The sequence below is a fragment of the Ictidomys tridecemlineatus genome, unplaced genomic scaffold (assembly GCF_052094955.1).
Source record: "Ictidomys tridecemlineatus isolate mIctTri1 unplaced genomic scaffold, mIctTri1.hap1 Scaffold_859, whole genome shotgun sequence".
Taxonomy (NCBI): Eukaryota; Metazoa; Chordata; class Mammalia; order Rodentia; family Sciuridae; genus Ictidomys; species Ictidomys tridecemlineatus.
Window position 1 is genome coordinate 45,092 of NW_027526105.1, and position 21,776 is coordinate 66,867.

A 21,776-nucleotide genomic window follows, 5' to 3' on the forward strand; every position below is an offset into this window, starting at 1 on the left:
GGAAACTAGGATGGGGGTACCCAGAGCGTAAGCAGCTCAAAGTTCTAGCACTTTCACCCGGGCGCAGCAGTTCCGGAGGTAGCCAGGAAAACGCCAGGCCCTCCCCCGAGGGCAGGCGGGGAGGAGGCCGGGGGCGGGGCTCATCACGTGGAGAGGCGCGCGGGGGCGGGCGAGGCGGGGGCGCGCTCGGCTCTTTATAGGCGTGCGAGCCAAGCGGGAGAGGTGGCTCCGCGGCCTCAGGCGCAGGCCCGGGCTGACAGCCGAGACGGCGGCGCGCCGGCTCGCGGCAGCTCTGGGAACCAACATGCGCGGCACCCGGGGAGGTGTCTGGCTGGCGCTGGTCGCGTCGCTCCTGCAAGGTAAAGCCGACACGTCTTCTTGTCCTCCACTCTTCCGCGGGATCCCGGGCGGCTCTTTGCGCTCCGCTCGGGGGCCAGGTTGGGTATCCCCGCCAGAGAGGGGCAGCAGGGCGCTGCCGGGGCTGCAGTTCTGGGCTGCATGGTTGAGCGGCGGGGGACGCGAGCAGGGGTGCAGGAGGGAAAAGGAAGAGGGGGGCGTGGGGATCTCTCCCCGGGCCTTTCCTGAGCAGCTTGCCGGTGCTCTTTTCTTCGTAAGTGTCCCTGCAAGGCGAGTTCCAGAGGAAGCTCTACAAGGAGCTGGTCAAGAACTACAACCCGTTGGAGAGGCCCGTAGCCAACGACTCCCAGCCGCTCACAGTCTACTTCTCTCTAAGCCTTCTGCAGATCATGGACGTGGTGAGTCCCAGCGCCGGCTGCAGGGATGCCATCTCCCTGTCGCCAACTCCTAGGGGCTGTGGCAGCACAGGGACTGCCAAGCAGTGTAGCTTGGCCCGGACTTCCTAGCTGGTCCCGAACGAGGCGGCCAGCAATCTGACCGCGACTTCAGTTTGCCACGGGCTGCCTTGGTCTCCCCGCCTGTTTTGGAGGGACCAGGTGAAGCTTTTTTTCATCGCCCAGGCTACCTGTGCATGAGAACTTGGGTCTCACCTTTCCCTCAGCTTAGAAACTCAGGGCGAAAGTATTCCATGTTAGGAATCAGTAGCAAGAACAGTGTGCGAATGGTCTCATTCAGTGTCAATTTAATCAGTTCTAGGCTTTTCTGCTGCTACTAGCATGTAGGTTTGTCCTAGGGCGAGCTGTGGATGTTTGGACTCCCCTCCCATTTGAGTAATGGAGATTTTTTTTTTTTACCTTTCTGGTGAATCTTCCTCTGGCAGTGTTCCTCGGAGAACTCAAGGCTCCACACCAGAGATTCACTTGTCTGTCCCTTCAGGCAGCTGCTTCCAGCTCTTATTGAACTCTTCTTGCTTTGCAGCCTTACCAGTACTCATTTCACTTGGCAAATCTGTGCACTGTTCTCTTAATTTTTCCTCTAGACTGCTTTGAATATTCAATATGCATTGGTATATCCTTCATACAGTACTGATACTTTTGCAAAATGTTTGATTCATTATGAATAGGTTTGCATGTCTGGTCCACATAAGGCATTGAATTCTGTTCTGGAGTGCCTGGATTAGGGTAGGGTGGGGCAAAGGAATAATGATATTCATGGAGAGGGAATGATACCATAAGAAAGAGGTGTGCAAGTTAGCCACAACTCCAGCTAGAAAGTGCTAAAAGCCACCAGAAGGTTTCAGGAAGAGTGGCATAAGATGATAGTGACATTTCATAATCCTGCAAATAGTTACCCACATGGCCATGCTGATACGTATTTGTCATTTAATCTAGTTAAAATTGCAGTGACAAATGACTTCCTTCTGATATTACATGTGTGTCAAATGTGTACTTCTTCCTATAGGAAGAATCCTGTTTTAGATATTGAATGTATGTGTGATGATGTGGAAAAGTTATCTTGAGAGATTTAGGGGAAGATAGCTACTGTCACCTGGATTACTGGTTTATGAGTTAGTTGCTGTTTATGGAGCACAGGCTACAGAGAAGGAGAGAGGATAGGGATATCAAGTTAGGGAAACAAACTGAAAAAGTTGTTCTAGGTCACAGGGCAATGGAGGTGCAGAGGATTTGGGGTGGAAGAGGCATAGAGACTCCAGGGCATTTGTAAGATGTACTTGCTTTATAGAACAGCTCCTGTGTTACTTTAAGGAGCTCAGGATTTGTTCTTGGGATTTTGGTGCCTTTGGGCTTTGTTGATCTCTGGGTTGTTGATTTTAGGTAAATTTCTTGAGTCTCCTGAGTCTTGACTTTCCTGTAAATAGAATGGATATTTTAGCAATTAATGGGTTATTGTGAGTAGTTTAAGAATGTGGAGATAACTTTAAGAGACCCCACACTTGTGCACATTCTGTAGTCATTTCCATAGAAAAATGACTTGAGGAAGGGCCAGGCAGCTGAGCTAATATACTCCACAAATGGTACATGATAGGGTGAGAAAGGGAAGTCAGTCTCCCTTTCCCTACTTGCTCAGGATCTGCTCTGGTCAGGCTACCTCACTGTATGTTCCACAGCAGCCTTTTATGGGGTTGTCTTCATGCTATCTGGATAGGATGTGATGGTGTAGCAGCTACTTTGCTTAGGAACATGTGTAAGCAAGTGAAGCAGGCCTTCTAAGGCTATGGGAGACTGCTCACTCACAGAGAAGCTGTAAGCTTTTATATCCTGGGTATCCCTGCCTCTGTAAGAGACTCTTTGAGGAATGTGATTAATATGAGGCATTTCACCTTAGAAGAAGTGAAAGCATAGTTAGCATTAATGATGAGAAAAATTCTAAAAATTGTCATGTTTTTAAAAAAGTTAAAATAAAAAAATCATAATCACTGTGTACCCTGACCATTCCAGTGTTATAAAAACATGTGAAGATGACCATCAGCAGCCAGAGGTCATGCAAGGGGCAATCAGAGAAAGTCTTAAAGTCACCTTGGCTGTGGATCTAGCTGTGAATGGATTGAACTTCCCAACCAGGCAATGCTGTGGAGTGGCCTTAAGAAAACTACTTTAGCTTTATAAGCCCTGTTTTCTCATGTGTAAAATGAGAATAATAATATCCACTTCACAGGATTTTGAGAGGATTAAAAAAGTGAAAGTTCTTGACACACACTTATGATTCACTGAAGATTTGCTCTATCTTAATCACAGAATACTTACAGGGCAGGAAGTCCATGCCTAGAAAGGTGTGGTAGTCTGCCTAAGGTCACATAGTGATTCGAGAAAGGGTAGTGAGGAAAACCCACATCTAACTCACAGGTCCTTCTTTCTAAATCTGCAGCCTCCTTTGGACTGGGTAACTTATTTTGTGGAACAAAGTCAGCACAATCTACTTAAACTGACTGAACTGTAACAAATTGAATATGATTGTCCTAACATCCTGGATGAGAAAGAAGTCTCCAAATGAGACAAGGAAATATGCAATCATTTGTATTCTAGTTCTGCTTGGCTTTTCCTTGTTAAGAAACAAAGTCAGGTTTTTCCAGCTGAAATCTCAGCACCCTGGACAGAGACACTATGGTCCTCATAAGGGATCTATGTGGCAAAATCTTGGCTGATAAGGATTCTTGTTACAAATTCAACTCTAGGGGTCATTTACCCATCTGACTGGGCTGTTCTAGACCATAGTCATTTCCCCCCGCCCCCCCCATATTATTGTTCTACTTTTTGTCGGCAAGGAATTCTTAGAGAGCTAGGGAAATGGCATATGTTTTTACATATTTTATTTTCATTAAAGATCATTTACTCTTTTGTCAATTTATTCTACAAATTTATTGGGCTAATAATATGAACTTTGCTAGATTCTGATAATTTACAGATGAGCAAGGAATAATTTCTGTTTTCAGTGATCTCATTATCTGGCTTGGGATACTAAAAAAGTAAATCCAAGCTTACTATATTGATGAAATCTAACATAAATATACCGAGTGCTGCAGATCTGCATAAGGAAAACAATTATTTCCAACTATAGTGGCTGAAAATGGTTTCAAAAAGGAAGTGATTGGCTTTCTAAAAGTGAGTGGAGTTTGCCAGATGGAGAAAGTAGGAATGGCTTTCCAGGTAATGAGAACAGAGAGAGGAAAAATGCAGTGAAGGAGGCACACATTTCAACAAGGTGGGCTCCTGATTCCTGGGTGGTCTTATTTATTTATTTATTGTAGTTGGACATGATACTTTTATTTATTTATTTATTTTTATGTGGTGCTGAGTTTTGAGAAGTTCTAAAAGAGAGATACAGTATTGACCTGGTTACTGACAGCTTTACTGATCCTTTTATTTTGTGTTAGAGAAAACACCTAGCAAGATGGAAGTTATGATTTTTCTTTGGTAGAAGTGTTAATGTGTGAGATGTCTTGAATGCTTCTGCAGAGTTCACCCTGGGCTCTAGTCTGGGTACCTAAGAGAACAGGAGGAAGTGGCATGCCAAGCATTTCATGAAGCTGAAAGACCAGCTTGCTGTAGCATGTTTTCCTAGAAATGAAAACAATCTAAACCATGACATTTTTTATTAAATGTAACAAGTGTAAACTATTGATTACAGTAAAAAAGTGAATATGTTTTGAGGACAAAACAAGAGTCTTCAAAGGAATTGATAAAGCACTAGGTAGAGAGTGGGAAGGTGAATTCCTGAGTAGGGGAGGGAAGTAATCAGATCTGTGTTTAGATGATACTAGAACATTGTGTGTGGGATAGGTTGGAGAGAAGGGAGGAATGTATGTCAGAGATGAGGATGGGTCTTTTTTAGTCTGTTTTCTGTTGCTAAATTGAAATACTGAGACTGGGTACTTTTATAAGAGGTTCTTGAATTTGGAGGCTGGGTAGTCAAAGGATATGGTGCTGGCATTTGCTCAGTTTCTGATGAGAGCCTTGTATTGCTTTAATCTGTGGCAGAAAGCAGAAGGGCAAATAGACACAGAAGAGGCAAAATACCAAAGGTGACCTTTTTTAGAACAACCTGTTCTTGGGGTTACTAATCAGTCTCATGAGAATGTATCCAAAGAAAGCATACAGAATATCCAAAGAAAGGCATTAATCCACTCATGAGTGCTCTGTCTCCATGACTCAACCACCTCTCACTAGCCCTCACCTCCTAATAATGGTGCACTGAGGAATTAAAGTTCCAACACTTGAACTTTTGGAGACAAACTGAAACAACAACGGCAAGGTCAAACCTAAAATGATACTGTGGGAATGTGGAGAAAGGGAAACATTTGTTAAGTGAAAGTACCTCAATTATTCCTAAATGCATACTCTGACTTATGATGATTATTAATTTATTAACCTCATGGGCTTGTCACTGGGATGGGAATGAGATAGTACATAAGAAATCATTTTGAATTGATGCAAATGGAAGATTCTAAACTGCCAACAATTTTCATAATATTTCTCCTTTATTCTTGCCATTTGGTCAGTCACCTGGACACATACATCTAAAGACCTTTGTAAGAGCTGATTTGCATAAAATAAATGTGCATAGTTATGAAATCATGTCCAGAAGGCAAGGTTGTTTAAGATTAATAATATAAATCAATATATAATTAGGCACAAATATAAAACACATAATTATGCACAAATGATTTTTGAAATTTTTATAGATTTTGGATTGCAGGTCCACTTTTTGGAAGTTTTAATCACAGGACAGTAGTGATTAAACATTTAGAGTTTACCTAAATGCAGAAGGCAACAAAGTTGTGGAGCCCAGTATCCTAGGTATCCCAGTATCCCAGTATCCTTGTGGTTCCTCTGAACTCCCCTTGGTGGCCCTGTGCTCAGACTCATCAGATTTATGATTTTGCATTTACTCACTACTGTTTAAAAATGCTACAACTCTAAATATTATCCCATATTATTTATAAAGATTACACTTATAGAACACATTCTGAGAACAAATGCCTAAGGAAAATCTGGAAATTATCCCAGTAAAGTTATTTGTCCACACTTTTTTTCCCCTAGAAGTTCTGGGTTTATAGCAAATTTAAGAGGATGGTACAGAGGTTTCTCATATACCTCCATGCCCACACATGCCTAGCCTTCTTTATCAACATCCCCCACCAGTGGTACACTTGTTACATTCAGTGAACCTATACTGACCTGTCATTATCACACAAAGTTTAGAGCTCACATTGGGGTTTCACTGATGGTGATATGCATATTTATGGACTTGGACAAAGATAGAATGGTAAATTTCCACCACCATAGTGTTGTACAGAAGAGTACTTTTGCTGCTCTAAAAACCCTCTGTGCTATGCCTTTACATCTCTATACTCTACTCCAACCTCTGGCAGCTGCTGAGTACCTTTTTACTATCTGCATAATTTTGCCTTTCCCAGGATTTCACACATCTGAATTCATACTGTTTGTAGCCTTTTCAAATAGCCTTTTTCTTCATCAATATGCATTTTAAATTCTCCATTTTCTATGACTTGATAGCTTATTTCTTTTTAGCACTGAATAATATTATATTATGGATATATCATAGTTTATCCTTTCATATAGTGAAAGGCACTTTATTTGCTTCAAAAAATTGGAAATTATTAACAAATTATTAATGAAGCTGTTATAAACGCCTGTATTCATGTTTTTATGTAGATTTAAGTTTTCAAATCCTTTGGGTAAATATCAAGAAGGATAATGACTGGAATGAATAGTAAGAGTATATTTACTTTTATGATAAACTGTCCGACTGTATTCCAAAGTAGCTGTACCATTTTGTAGTTCCATCAACAATAAATGAGAGTTCCTATTGCTCCCCATCCTCGGGAGTATTTGGTATTGTCACTGTTCTAGATTTTGTCCATTCCCATAGGAATGTAGTGATATCTCATTGTTATTTTACTTTGTGTTTCCCCTATGACATATGGTGTGGAACATCTTTAGGTTTATATGCCATCTGTATCTCTATCCATTCAGATTTTTGGCCCAGTTTTGAGTCATCATGTTTATTTCTTATTAAATTTTATGAGAAATATATATATTTGAATAACATTCCTTTACCAGATGTGTCTTTTGCAAATATTTTCTTCCAGTGTTTGTCTTGTCTTCTCATTCTCTTGACAATATTTTTCACTTAGCAGAAGTTTTTTTTTTTTTTAATTTTGATGAAGTCCATCTTATTGACTGTTCTTTAATGGATCATACCTTTGGTGTTGTGGATAAAATGTCATCACCATACCCAAAGTCAACTAGGTATTTCTCCCGTGTTATATCCCAGGACATGTATAGTTTTGCATTCTACATTTCAATCTGATAAATTTTGAGATGTATTTTGTGAAGGTCTGTGTCATTTGACTCATTCATTCATTCTTTTGTGTGTGTGTGTGTGTGTGTGTGTGTGTGTACACATAGATGGTAGCTGCTGTATCATTTGTTTAAAAGCCTATCAGTTGAATATTTTTACATGGGTCTATTTTGGGTTCTTTAGTCTGTTCCATTGATCTATTTGTCTTTCACCAACACTATGCTGTCAAGGCCATTGTGGTTTTCTAGTAAATACAAAGTTGGATATATTATTCCTTCAAATTTGTTCTCCTTCAATATTGTATTGAACTGTTCTGGGTCTTTTGCTTGTTCATATAAGCTTAAGAATCAATTTCTCAGTATCTACAAAATATCAATGGAATTTTGGTTGGGATTACAGTGTAATCTATATAGCACAAGATGGGAAGAACTGACATCTTGACAATATTGAGTTTGTGAAAATAAATTTATTCTCCATTTATTTAGTTCTTTTATATCTTCCACCAGAATTTTGCAGTTTTTCTGATACAGACTTTTGTACATAATTTTTAAAGATTTAAACCCAGATGTCTACTTTTGGCAGGCTTAAATTATGTTTTAAATTTCAAGTTCTTTTGTTCATTGCTGGTACATAGGAAAGTGATTAGATTTTGCATATTAACCTGTGTCCACCAACATGATGTAATGGCTTATTAGCTCCAGGAGAGTTTTTAATTTGTTAATTCTTTCAGATTTTCTACACCGACAATTATGACATTGGCAATAATGCAATTTTATCCCCCCCAATTTGTGTATATTTATTTCCTTTTTGTCTTATTGCATTAGCTGTAATTCCAGTATGATATTGAAAAGAAGTGATCAGAGGGCACATTCTTGCCTTGTTCTTGATCTTAGTGGAAAAGTTTGAATTTCTTACCATTAAATGTGTATCTAGTTGTAGGATTTTTGTATATTTTCTTTATCAAGTTGAGGATGTTCTCCTATATTTTTACTTTACTGATTTTTTGGTTGTTTCTGTTAATCAATGTTTATTTTGTGAAATGCATCTATTTTTCTGCATCAGTTGATATGATTATATGATTTCTCTTTTTTAGCTGGTTCATGGGATGGATAACATTACTATTTGAATGTTGAGTGAGCCTTGCATATCTGGAATAAATCCCTTTGGCTATGGTGTATAATTATATTTATTCATTGTTGGATTCAGTTTGCTCATAATTTTGTTGAGGATTTTTATATCTGTTCATGAGCATGTAGTCCTCATTTCTTATAGTGTCTCTGATTTTGTCATTAGGGTAATACTGGCCTCATAGAATGATTTAATATGTAGTCTCTCTGTTTCTGCCATTTGAAAGAGATTGTAGAGAATTGTTATATTTTCTACCTTTAAATGTTTAGTAGAATTTGCCAGGGAACCCATTTGGGTCTGATGCTTTCCTTTTTGGAATATTATTAATTATCGATTCAATTTATTTCATAAATATAGGTCTGCCCAGATTGCCTATTTTTATGTGTGTGAACTTTGACACATTATGTCTTTCAAAGAATTATGAATTTCATGTAGGTTTTCAAGTTCGTGAACATAGAGTTGTTCATAGTATTTTTACGTATTATTTTAATATCCATTGGATCTATAGTGTTGTACTTTTTTTTCCAGTTCTAATATTGGTAATGTATATCCTCTCTAGTTTTTGGTTAGTGTGGCTTCAAAGAATCAGGTTTTATTTCAATTCATTTTCCCTATTGATTTTCTGTTTTCCATTTCATAGATTTCAGTTATAAATATTTCTTCTGTTTAGTTCAGATTTGTGGTCTTTCCCACTAAGGTAGAAACTTAGATTTTAGATTTTTCTTTCCTGAGATGTTCATTCCGTGTTCTAAAATTTCCTCTAAGCACTGTTTCTACTAGTTCTCACAAATTTTGATAAGTTATGTCTTTATTTCAGTTAGTTCACAATATTAATTCTTGAGATTTTTTTCTTTGACCTGTGTGTTCAGAAGTTTTGATCTCTATATGTCTTGGAATTTCCAGCTATCTTTGAGTTATTGATTTCTAGTTTATTGAAAACTTAGAGTATACGCTGTATGATCACTATTCTTTTAAGTTGTTAAACAATGCTTTATGGCCTAGAATGTGTTCTGTCTTGTTGAATGGACCGTGTGATCTTAAAAAATGCAGTTCTGCTATTTGATGAAATGGTCTATAGATATTGATTATAGCCAGTTGTTTTGTTTAATGATGTTGAATTCAGCTGTGTTCTTAATGATTTTCTGCCTGCTGCATCTGTCCATTTTTAGTAAACTTGTATTGGAATCTCCAACTATGATAGTAGATTCATCTATTTCTCCCTGAAATTATTAGTTTTTGCCTCATATAATTTTACATCCTCTTGTTAGATACATACATGTTAAGGATTTTGACTTTTTTTTAGAAAATTAGGTCCCTTTGTAATGACCCTTTGAAGGCCTCTATATCTGAAATCAGTATAGTGTTCTTAAATTAGTGTTGGCAAGATATGCTTTCCTTCATTAATTAATCTGAATGTGACTTTGTATTTAATGTGGGGCTTTGTAGACAATGTAAATTTGGGTCTTGTTCTTTTTGGTCCACTTCCATGATTTATGTCTTTTAATTGGTGCATTTAGATCATTGAAATTCCAAGTTAATTATTAATACCGTTGGCTTATTATCTACCACATTTTTTACTGTTTTCTCTTTGTTGTCCTTAACCTTTATTCCTGTTCTTCCAGTCTTCTGCCTTTTTGGGCTGGATATGAGCGTTCTACATGATTCCCTTTTCTTTTTTGGTATATCAGTTATACTTTTTTTAGTTCTGTTTTTCACTTTTTCAGTGATTTCCCTAGAGTTTGCAATATGCATTCAGCTAACCCAAGTTCTGCTCTTTTGTTAATTGTTGGCATGATATGTTTTTCTCCATTTATTGCATTGTTACCACTTCAGAGATAGTGTGATTACATTATAGTAACAAAATAGTCCTGATACATAAACAAATACATGATTGCTAACCAATGTAAGAATAAGAAAAACAAATATATGTATCTTATACATTTTTTTGCAATCTTCCTTTTTGTAAATTTGAGTTTCTGACCTCAAATCTACTCATTTTATTTCTCTTTAAAGAACTTCTTTTAAGATTTTCTGAAATGAAGGATATCTGGCAACAAATTTCCCCAACTTTTGTTTGTATGGGTTCACCTTTGTTTGTTTATAAATGTATTTATTTTATGTTTGTTTGTTTGTTGGGGGATTGCAACCAGGGATACTTTATCACTGAGCTATATCTCCATTTATTTATTTATTTATTTATAGGCAGAATCTTGCTAAGTGGTCCAGGGTGGCCTCCAATTTGTAATCTTCTAGCCTCAGATTCCAGAGTCACTGGGAATATAGGTACCCAGCTCTTCTTCACTTTTTTTTAAAAAAATATTTTTTATATATATAGACCTTTATTTTATTCATTTATTTATATGTGGTGCTGAGGATCGAACCCAGTGCCTCACACATGCTAGGCAAATGCTCTACCACTGAGCTGCAACCTCAGCCCTCTTCTTCACTTTTGAAGGATAATTTCTCAGGGTACAGAAATCCAGTTTGGCTGGTTTTGTTGTTGTTGCTTTTTCTCTCAACATTTTAAATATCCACTCCCATCTTCTTGCTTGCCGGAGTTTCTGAGAAGTTGAATGTAATCATCTTTTTTTTTTCTTCTTCTCTATAGATAAGGTCTTTTTTCCTTCTTGCTTCTTCCAGAATTTTGTCTCTATTTTTTTATTTTCTCTAGTTTGAAAATCATACATGTAGATGTATACTTTTTATTTGATTGGCAGTTTATCCTACTTCACATCTTCCCTGCAGTTATTGTCTATGGTTTGGTGATTGACAAGAACTTGGGGGAATTGAGGGTCATTGTTGTTTCAAGTATTCTGTTCCTTTCTGTTTCTGGTACTTCCATTATGTATACATGATTTGTTTTCTTGTCCTACAGTCCTTGGACATTCTGTTCCTTTTTTTTCTTACTGTATTTGTTCTCTTTTTGTTTTAGTTTTCAGAATTTCTATTGATATATCCTGAAGCTAAGAGATTTCTTTCCTCACATATGTCTAGCACATTATAAGCCCATGAAAGGCATTCTTCATTTCTGATACCATGTTTGTGATTTCTAGTATTATTTTTTGGTTCCTTTTTAGAATTCCCATCACCCATATATTCTTGCATGCTTTCTACTTTATCCACTACAGCCTTTAGTATATTCATCAGAATTGTTTTAAATTCCTGGTCTGATCATTCCAAAATTCCTGTCGTATCTGTTTCTGATGCTTCCTCTGTCTCCTCAAATTGTATCTGTTGTCCTTCAGTGTATCTTGTAATATTGTCTTAATAGCCAGACATGATGTACTAGGTGAAGAAATTCCAAAGACCTTTCCCAATAGGTATGAGGTATGGGAGAAGGGGAAGTGCTCCATGTCCTGAGGTTAATCAGGTCTCAGTGGTTTGCCTAAGCCTCTGGACTATGACACTCACAAGTGTTTCTCAGTAATTTTCTCCATCTTCGGACATGGTGGCTAATACAGACTTCAGTTGGTATTTTCCTTTCCTCAGGCAAGTTAGGCTTTGTCAAGAAATCAATAGTTTAGAGACATGAATTTATTCTTCCTCAGAGCAGGCTTTGTTTAGAGTAGAGTGGCCTGGTGTATTTCAAAATGGCTCATTTGGCCCTTCCCTGCGAAGGACACAAGGGGGATTTTTCTTTGATCTTTACTGGAGGAAACCTAGTCAGGGTCCTGGAGGTAAATCCTACAATATCATGGGGCCCCTCTATGACTAAGTCTCTCTGCAGTTTTTAACTCTCAGTGTTGACTGAATTGGACCTTTAGCAATTCATTAATTACCAGAAAGATTTCCTGCCTCCCACTGATTTCCACAGTGGTTTTTGCTCTGAGTCTCTGTTGTGAACAGTGGCTCTCTGTAATCACCTGTCTGTTTCCCCAGCAATCCCCTTTTGGGGTCTAAGAAGAGCTATTGATTTTTTTTTTAGTCTGTTCAGCTTTTACTTCTTGTTAGGACACAGTGGTAGCCTCCTAGCTCATTACATGCATAACTAGAAACCTGACCTAATAATGTTATGAAAAGTAACATTTCTTAAAATTTACAAAAGAAGTATATGTTTTATATCATGAACCAAAGTAAACTAAAAAAAAGAATGGGTGTGTGGATCATCCAGATCACCCTTGCCCAAGGCGTTCTGGTGCAGCTGTGCTATCTTTTCTTCATGTTTATGGATGTGTAGAGAAATATTTAAAAATTAAAATGGTGAGAAACCATGTATGGTGCCTTAATCAATATTAACAGGCATTAATTTTAAAGTGATGCAAATAGGCCAAGTTGTAAACAACTGCAAGTTTTAAAATCAAATTGTGTTTTTTCCCCATTATTGTATAACTTCCACCATCACTTTCTGTTCAATATCTGTTCCTTTTTAAATTTAGAAATCATCTAGGATTGTTTCATTGTTTACTTGTTAGCAGTGCAAAGATGTATTTTTCTTTTTTAAAAAATTCCTTATTTGTTCTTTTTAGATAAACATGATAGTAGAGTGTACTTTGACAAATTATACATACACGGAGTATAACTTCCCATTCTTGTGGTTGCACATGATATGAAGTTTCACTGGTATTGAATTCATATATGTACTTAGGAAAGTTAACGTCTGATTCATCCTACTGTTTTTCCTCTTCCCATCCCCTTCCCTTCCCTTTGTTCACCTTTGTCTAATCCAATGAACTGCTGTTCCCCCATTATTGTGTGTCAAGATCCACATATCAGAGAGAACATTCGAATAGATGGATTTTTTTTAAAGCTTTAGTTTGATCATCTTTGTCTTTGGCGATCTTTAATGTGATTACTGATATCGTTAGGTTTAAATCTATCCTTTAGTATTTGCTTTTGCCCTGTCTCTTCTCCATTCATTTTTTCTCCTTTATTACATTCTTCTGCATGAACTACTCATTTGATGTGATTCCAGTTTTACCTTCTTCTAGCTTGTGAGTCATACATTCTTCTTGTAGTGGCTTAGAGATTATAGCAGGAATCCATGAATAATGAAACACTAAATTATAACTGTTTCTGTATAATATGAGGACTTAAGATCACTTCATTTCCATTTCCATTCCAACCCCATAATTCTAACTTTTGTGCAGTTATTGTCATATATTTTATTTGTATCTGTTTTTAAACTCTGTAATACAGATTATAACTATTTTATACATTAGCATATCCTTTTATATTTACCCAAACTTTTAAATTTTGGCTACTTTTGTCCCTTCCTATATCTTTCTTTAGAGAGAGAGAGAGAGAGAGAGAGAGAGAGAGAGAGAGAGAGAGAGAGAGAGAGAGAATATTTTTTAATATTTATTAATCAGTTTTCAGTGGATACAACATCTTTATTTTTTTATTTATATGTGGTGCTGAGGATGGAACCCAGTGGCCCATGCATGTCAGGCGAGCACATTACTGCTTGAGCCACATCCCCAGCCCCCTTCCTACATCTTCTAACTTTTATCTGAGATCTTTTTCCTTCTACCCTTTAGTGTTTTCTTTTGTGTGGGCCTGGGAGTAGCAAGATCTCTCTTTATTTGCTTTTTTTCAAAATATATTTATACTGCTATCCTTTTTTAATGTTGCTGCTATCATTTTTAATAATTTAGAGATAGACTCTGGGTTGACAGTGATTCCTTTCAGCACTTTGAGGTACCACCCCATTGTTTTCTGACTTCCATTGACTTTCTAGGGATCAGCTGTACGTCTTGTTTTTGTTCCCTCAGGGTTACTCTTGTTTTTTTTTTTTTTTTTTTTTTTTGGTCTGCTTTTAAATTTTACTTTTGATCTTTGGTTTCTAACAGTCTTACTATGCTGTACATAGGGCATTTTTTTTCCTACTTGGGATTCATAATACTTCTTGAGTCTATTACTTGTTTTTTTTTTCATAAGTTTTGGAAAATTGTCACCAATTATTTACTTTAAGTATGGATTCTGTTTCATTCTGCTTTTATCCTTTGGGATTGCAGTCATGAATTGGTCATAGTTTGTCACTTTATCCCAGTGTTTCTCACCTAGAAACAGTATAGTCCCTGAGGGGATATTTTTCAGTGTCTTCAGACATTTTTTGGTTGTCTAACTGGAGAAGAAGGTGGTAATGATATTTATTGGGAAGAGTCCAGGAAAGGAATGCTTTTAAGTATCCTAAAATGCATAGGACAGTCCCCCCAAGGCAAAAAAAAATTGTCTGGGCCCCAAAATGTTAATAGTGTGACGATTAAAAAAAAAGCAAACAAACAAACAAACAAACAAAAACATTGTAGTCCCTATATTTCATATTCTTTTCTATAATTTTTGTTATTTTCTTTCTGGGCTTCAGACTATTTTCTGTTGACTGATAGATACAATGAGATAATTTATTTCTAACTATTTGTTGTTAGTTCCAGAAATTATGGAAAAGAATATGAAATACAGGGAATACAATTGGTTTTAAAGTTTCAGATACTGTATTTTTTACTTTTAGAATTTATATAGATCTCAAGTTTGTCCTAAAATTTCTCAAATACATCAATAAGAATAATTTTATATCTGATGACTCCATCCTTGTGATATTTTATGCTTCTGTTTCTATTTTTGATTTTTCCTCTTATTTTTCAGTCACATGGCATTTTCACATGTTCCTTCTTAGACTGATGGTTTTGTAGTTCATTTCAAACAATGCATATGAAAAATTGCAGGGATAATCTGAGGGTATTGAAAATACTCTTACTCCTGTTTTATATTTGCTTCTGATCAAAAGCCAGCCTATGAGCGCCAGTAGTAACAGATTACCTCAATCCATGTAGGAATTAAAAAAATAAGAAGCCAGGCTTCAGTCTTTGCGAAGTTGGTTCTTGTATCTACATTCTAGGGTGTAAACCCAGAGTTTACTAGAATTTTTTTTTCATCTTCAGTAACTCCTGAACTCTTATTTTGTCTTCCTTGCTCTTGAATCTAGGTCTCCTCATTTTTAACCTCTTAGGAATTTTTAAAAGAATCACCATATGGTTCTGCAAGAGTAACCTACATCCTGTTGTTCTCTCAGGGTATTCCTTTGCTTCGGGAGCTTCTCTACAATTCCTTACTGCCTGTGAGTTTTCTGGTGCCTTCACACACACGAGTTTTGCATTTCTTCCAACTTTCCTAATTGTTCTCATTCAAGGTTTGGTTAACACTACCTCCTTAACATTGCTGATAACATTGTTATTCTTGCTGATAGCAGAATTGAAATTCTAAATTAAAACTTGTTTACAGTGCTCCTTTATAATTGATCCATATTTATTGCAGTAGAGTTTTATCCCTGTCAATACTGCTTTTGGCTCTAAGAACATAAATCTACATTTTTTTTTTTTTTTACTGTTACAGGCTGAGAATTATGGGCAGTTTTACTAAAGGAGACTTTGTTGTAAATGATACCCTTGAAGTCTACCTCTGAAGGTTTTCCCCCAAAGAATTCACTTCTCTCAGAGCTCCTGGTTCATTCCTGACATGCTGTTAAAGAAAGAGAAATAGTCTTGTTATGGAAGGATGCCATTGAAAATCTCTGCTCTCTTATTGGTTTATTTTAAAAATCAGGATTAGGTAGTGTTTTACAAAAAAGAAAGTTATTTGGAATCCTTTTTTCATTTTATTTATTTAATTTATTTTGGTGCTAGGGATTGAACCTAGGGCCTCATGAATGCTAAGTATGCTCTATCACTGAGCTATATCCCAGCGCTCATTTGGTATCTTCTAATAGCAAGTCACATGCTCTTCATTTCAGTGATTTCCTCACAGTCAACGTCAACTATAAATGACTGTGGCAAAAATGATTCCAAAGTATCACAAAATAGTGTACATGTGTCCATATTATCCTTACCTGTTACCCTTTACTTTCACTGCTAAATATCATTTTTAGTAGAATAAAGCATCACATAATACAGTTATTCATATTCCAAGATACCAAATTGGAAGCTATATAGTAGCCTCAGGTCACAGCTCCTGGCAAGATGAAATAATCAACTGAAACTAATATGAGATCCAGTTGGAAGTTATGTAAAATCTGGTATAATTCTATAAAAATCAGCAGAGGAAGAGGCCTGGATAAGAGGCCTGACCACCTGTTCTGAGTCCATTGCTGGTGCAGGAGCTGATGAGTCTTAACTGTTGGTGGCAGAGGGAAGAGGGAAGGAAATTGCCATTGTCATTGTTAATGAATTCCACAAGTAAGAGATCCTCAGTGTGGGAAATTTACTCTTGGATCACTGAAAGCAAATTGTAAAGATTCCTATCTTAGTTTATAGGCCAACTGATATCCAAAAGGTTAAGATTATCAAGGTGAAGCAACCAAATGCGTATTATATTGGGGATTAGGGCCACAGCACAGCTATGAGGACTAGGATTTTTTTTGTTGTTTGTTTTCAGTCCCAGGCATTAAACCCAGAGCTTTGAGCATGATGGAAAAGCCTCTGCCACTGAACTACGTCCCTGGCCCTAGGACTAGGATTTCTGAGATCTTTTTACCATAAGCACCCAGAAATTTTTTTTGTGTGTAGGAAAAATATTGGTTTAGTATATTCTGTAGCTGGAGTAGAAAGGGTTTGCCAAGATAAAGTACTCTCTAGTTTAATGATGTTATAACAAGAGTCTGCTTTGCATGATTGTCTGTTTAACAATATGATAGACCATCAATAAAATTTTAAAAAAAAGATTCCTGTCTTGAGTCAAAAAGTCTACTTTAGAGGAAGGAAAACCAGTTTGCTTTAGTATATATAGAGAAGGCAAGCATTGGAGTGGCTTTCAAGTTGGTTTCAAGTTTTAGAAATTTATTATGAGTTTCTAATATGTTTTAAGAAGCTCACATATAGAATAAATTATGTTTGGAAATTTTGATTAAACAAATTAGGCTAAGACTGACTGTTCACTGATTGCCAGAATATATTTCATTAAATTCAAATTGATAAAATTTGCAATTGAAATCACTAATTAGAAAACATTAGTTTGTTATGTTTTCTATGAAAACATTTTATTGTCACTTGAAGTAAACTTTAACTCACCAGCCAGCTCAGGGAGAGACACAAGCTTTAATTTTGGAAATTATTCCTTAACCAATTTAAAACTTTGTGTATAATAGATATGAGCAAATGCACCATATCAAAAACAACTCAGTAAGTTGACAAAAAGGAAGCCCACCTAAGGTAACACCACCTACACAGCTTTTCCCTCATTCAGAGTATCTATCTATCTATCTATCTATCTATCTATCTATTTTATTGCGGTGCTTGTGGTCAAAACTGGAGTCTTGCAAATGCTAAGCATTGGCCCTATCACTGAGCTACATCCCAGCCCCCTTTTCTAGAACTTTATATACAAGCATACAATATGTAATCTTTTGAATCTGGCTGCTTTTGTTCAATTTATTTTTGTGAGTCCCCAAGTTGTTGCCTGTAGCTCTACTTTATTTATTTTTGTTGTAAGATGATAATAAGTTTTCTTATTTTATCTATGGATATTTAGGTTGTTTCTAGATTTTTCGCTAGTATGCAGAACACTGCCACAAATATTCTTTCAGATGTTTCTTTGAAATTTACATCCACATCTCTAAATGAAATGCTCATATTGCCACTTTTTGGTGTAAGCTATGTTCAACATCTAAGGACTTATCATTGCCGAAAGTGAGGATTTAATTCTTCATTTTCTCCCCACTTCCACTGCCACACAGTTGTCAAATAATTATCTCCCTGTCTTCCCACCTTCCCACAGTGAAACTACATAATCGGGTTTTGTTAAATTAATCTGTAGTATTGATATGAAAATCTTTGCAATCACTTCACATCTGAGCCATGGAGTAAATTATGATATATTTGTTTTCATTAGAGTTAATACTACCTTTTCCAGTTGTTGACTCTCTCATATAATCCCTGTTTTATCCTGACTCTTCAGTAGAAATATAAATCTCTTTCCTTATGTTAAGACACATGTGGATTCCTATCTTTATCATTATTAGAGACTCTTGATACATTTTGTTCTGTTAGAAACTAGATTTGTTGTTTCCTAGGCCTATCCTACAGCTGTCAAACTGGTGCTTATTTTCACTTTTGCCTTCTGTCAACAATTCTGACACCAAGTGGGTGCCTTATAATCCAATTTAGCTCTGACACTACCCACTTAGCCTCAATTCCCACACATTAAAGGGCAAAACTCCTCAACAACACTGTCCTTAATTCAGATGTCAGTCTTTCTATACAAATGGTTTGCATTTCTGTCTGGTCTGTAGTTAGTAGTGGTAGGTCATAGGTTCATGATTTTAACTTTTCCAGATGATGCCAAATGGTTATATCAGTTAACATTTCTACCAATAGTATTTGAAGGTTTTTGTTGCTGCTCATGCTCCCTGAAACTTGGTATTTTCAGTCTTTTAAATTGTCATTCTGGAGCACTGGATATAACTCTATAGTGTAGAGCTTGCTTACCTAACATGCTCAGTGTCCCGAGTTTGATCCACAGTACTGCAAACATAGAAAAAACATAAATTTACCCTTCTGATGGAGTGATATTTCCTTGTGATTTTAAGTAGTGGCTCTCTGATTACTAATAAAGTTGAGGACATTTTCATTTTTTAGTTTTGCATTTGAATATTTACTTTCAAGAAGTGTTTATTCATATCTCTTGTATATCCTCTTTTTTACTTATTTGTAGGAGTTTTTCTATTTTGAACATGTTGCTTATTTTGTGCAGCTGTAACAGAATACTTGAGACTAGGTGTTTCTTTTTATCTTTATTAAGGCTGGAAAGTCAAATATCAAGGTGCCAGTATCTAGCTAGGGTCTTCTGTCAGTGTCATAACATGGTGGGAGGCATCACATGGCATAGGAGCAAGAAGAGAGAGCAAGAGAGGGTAGACCTACTACTTACTCCTGCAATTATGGCATTAGTCCATTCATGAGGGTGGAGCCCTCATAACTTCCACCTCTTTAAGGTCCCACCACCTAATACCATCATAAAGGAAATGAAAAAGTAAATTTTGGAAGGGATAAATAGTCAAACCATACTAATCAGTTACTTACTTTGCAAATATCCTTTGAGACTCTTTGGGACTCTTTGGCTTGTTGGTTTACTTTTAAAAATGTTCTTTCTGTTTTCTTTTGAAAACTTTTAATGGAAGTATAGTATACTTGTAGAATATGATGTCTTCTGATAAGCAGAAATTCTTTAGCATGGCCCAACTTAGAAATCCTTTCTTATATGTTCACTGCACATGATGCCATGTTTTAAAAGTATTTTTTTTTCCTCACATTCATTAAGATATTTTTCTTTTTTTGTCTGTGCTGGAGATTGAACCCAGGGATTCAGATACACTAAACATATCTTTTCCTGCAGAGTTTTACTCCCAGCCTAATTCTATACATTCTTAATAAGGTTTTTGTTATTGTATTTTTATTGTTCTTATTTATATCTGTATTGCATCTAGAACTGAATTTTTGTGTGGTTTAAAGTATATTTAAGTAGCTTTAGAGAAATCTTGACCAATGAATTCCTTTTATTTTTCAAGACTAAAGGGTTACTAGTGTGATGAATGAATGATTGTCAAACTAAATCACATTTATACATCATATTATCCACTATGGAGAAAATATATTAGCTGAGGTAGTTTTTAATATTTAGAAATGTTGAAATGACATAATTATTTACAGAGCTAACAGTAAAGAAGGATTTATGAGAAGCCTTGGACCCTGTCCTAGGATTTCCCATTGCTGTATATCTTCATAAGACAGCTAGTTTTTACAGCCTCTATTTCTTGTTATTATGACTATTTTAATACTCTTCTTATATTTCTATTTCTTGATTTATTAAAATATCAAAAAAATCTAGACTCCTAAGATTAAAGTGCTTTAAGCATGGATATTCTTCAGGGATATTCTTATTTTTAGAGGGGATTTTGTTAAAAGAAAATTTACTGAAGTTTATTGGAGCAAAGAAGCATTCATGAATCAGGCAGGACTGAATGCTAGAAGAGGTTCAGAGAGTTTCACCCAGTAGCAAGATTTTATAAGCCAAATGCAGAAGTAGAAAAATCAGGAAGGTTTTATAGGTGGAATGCAGAAGTATAGAAATCATCTGATTTGCTACAGGTGGGCATTTGCCTATGTGGGCATGGTCTTATCAGTTGGTTACCTGTGATTGACTGAAACCTGACTGGTTATCATTGGGTGAAACTTTGCTGTTCATTATACTTCCAAATTAGATTTCACTATGGTTGCTTGGGTTTGTTAGGTTGCTATTTGTTACATAAGAAGTAACAGTATGGGGACAGCCTCTAGTCAATGGTCTCTTATTTAAAAATTTGTTTATTAGGCATGACAATGTGTCCCTCAAAGCAGGGTCTGATAATGAAAGGTGGTGGCTCATGAATGAAATGGAGATGGTTTTTTTTGTTTGATCTTATAATCTGCCTCTGAAGGAAAATCAAACTAAATGTTTGCAAAGTGACCTAGCACACCAAAACCTAGCTAAACTGATTTTAAAGATGGTATTTAAATAGGTAATGCAGTTTTGGGTATGTAATCTTGGACAACCTTAACTTTATACCTTATAAAGTAAAACATATTTGGGATTTAAAAATCAATTAGTTAAAAGCTTTGAAAACACTATTTTAAAGCAACACTAGGATTTCTTTATAAAAGTTTTATATTTATTACAAAAAGTATTCTACATTTTTATTAAATGTAGTTACTCAGCAAATTTGTGGCTGAATCAATATTTTACATTTGCCTAAAATATCTGTATATTAAAGATCAATAAAATTTCTTGTTTGAAATTTACAGAATAATAAATACGTTGATTAAAATGGATAAAAAGTTCATAGGATCCTGATATTTGCAAATATTCAGGTGTTTATGTTTGTTATAATTTGTATCAGAAATGTCCCCTAAAAGCCTTTATTTTGAGGGCTTGGTCCTCCATACATGGCACTGGTGGGAGATGGTAAACCTTTAAGAAGTGGGATGTAGTGGAAGAAACTTAGGTCTTTGGGGGCAAGTCTTGAAGAGAGATCTTTCCTTTCTCTTTGCTTCCCAGCCACTATGAAGTAAGTAGATTTTCACTATATGTTCTGTGCTGCTGTAGGTCCAAGTTGACTGGGTCAATCAACCATGAACTGAAACCTTGGAAACTGTGAGTTAAAATAAACATTTCTTCTTTTAAGTGGACTATCTCAGGTATTTTGTTACAGTAATGGAAAGTTGACTTACATATCTGTTTTATTTTTAGGGGTATATCCTATAGATAGTTGAAAGCAGTTAGGTAAATTTCAGGTAGTCTGGGATATTTCAAGCAGGAAGATCTTTTCATATCTGGCTTTGAGACTTTCCTGTTCTTCATGTTCGTGGTGTTGTATTTTACAACTCCAGAATAAGTAGAAATTGCAGCAGGTACTTTTCTCTCAGCAGTGAGGCTTGGGAATAGCATATACCAACTGATGACTACAGGAACAAGAGGCATTGAAT

At 36.2% G+C, this 21,776-nt stretch overlaps 1 pseudogene; it reads left to right on the forward strand.

Annotated features, from left to right (window-relative positions):
- Positions 1–208: 208 nt before the first annotated feature.
- The window catches only part of LOC144374759 (neuronal acetylcholine receptor subunit alpha-7-like), a 107,081-nt pseudogene continuing 85,513 nt past the window's right edge, over positions 209–21,776 (forward strand).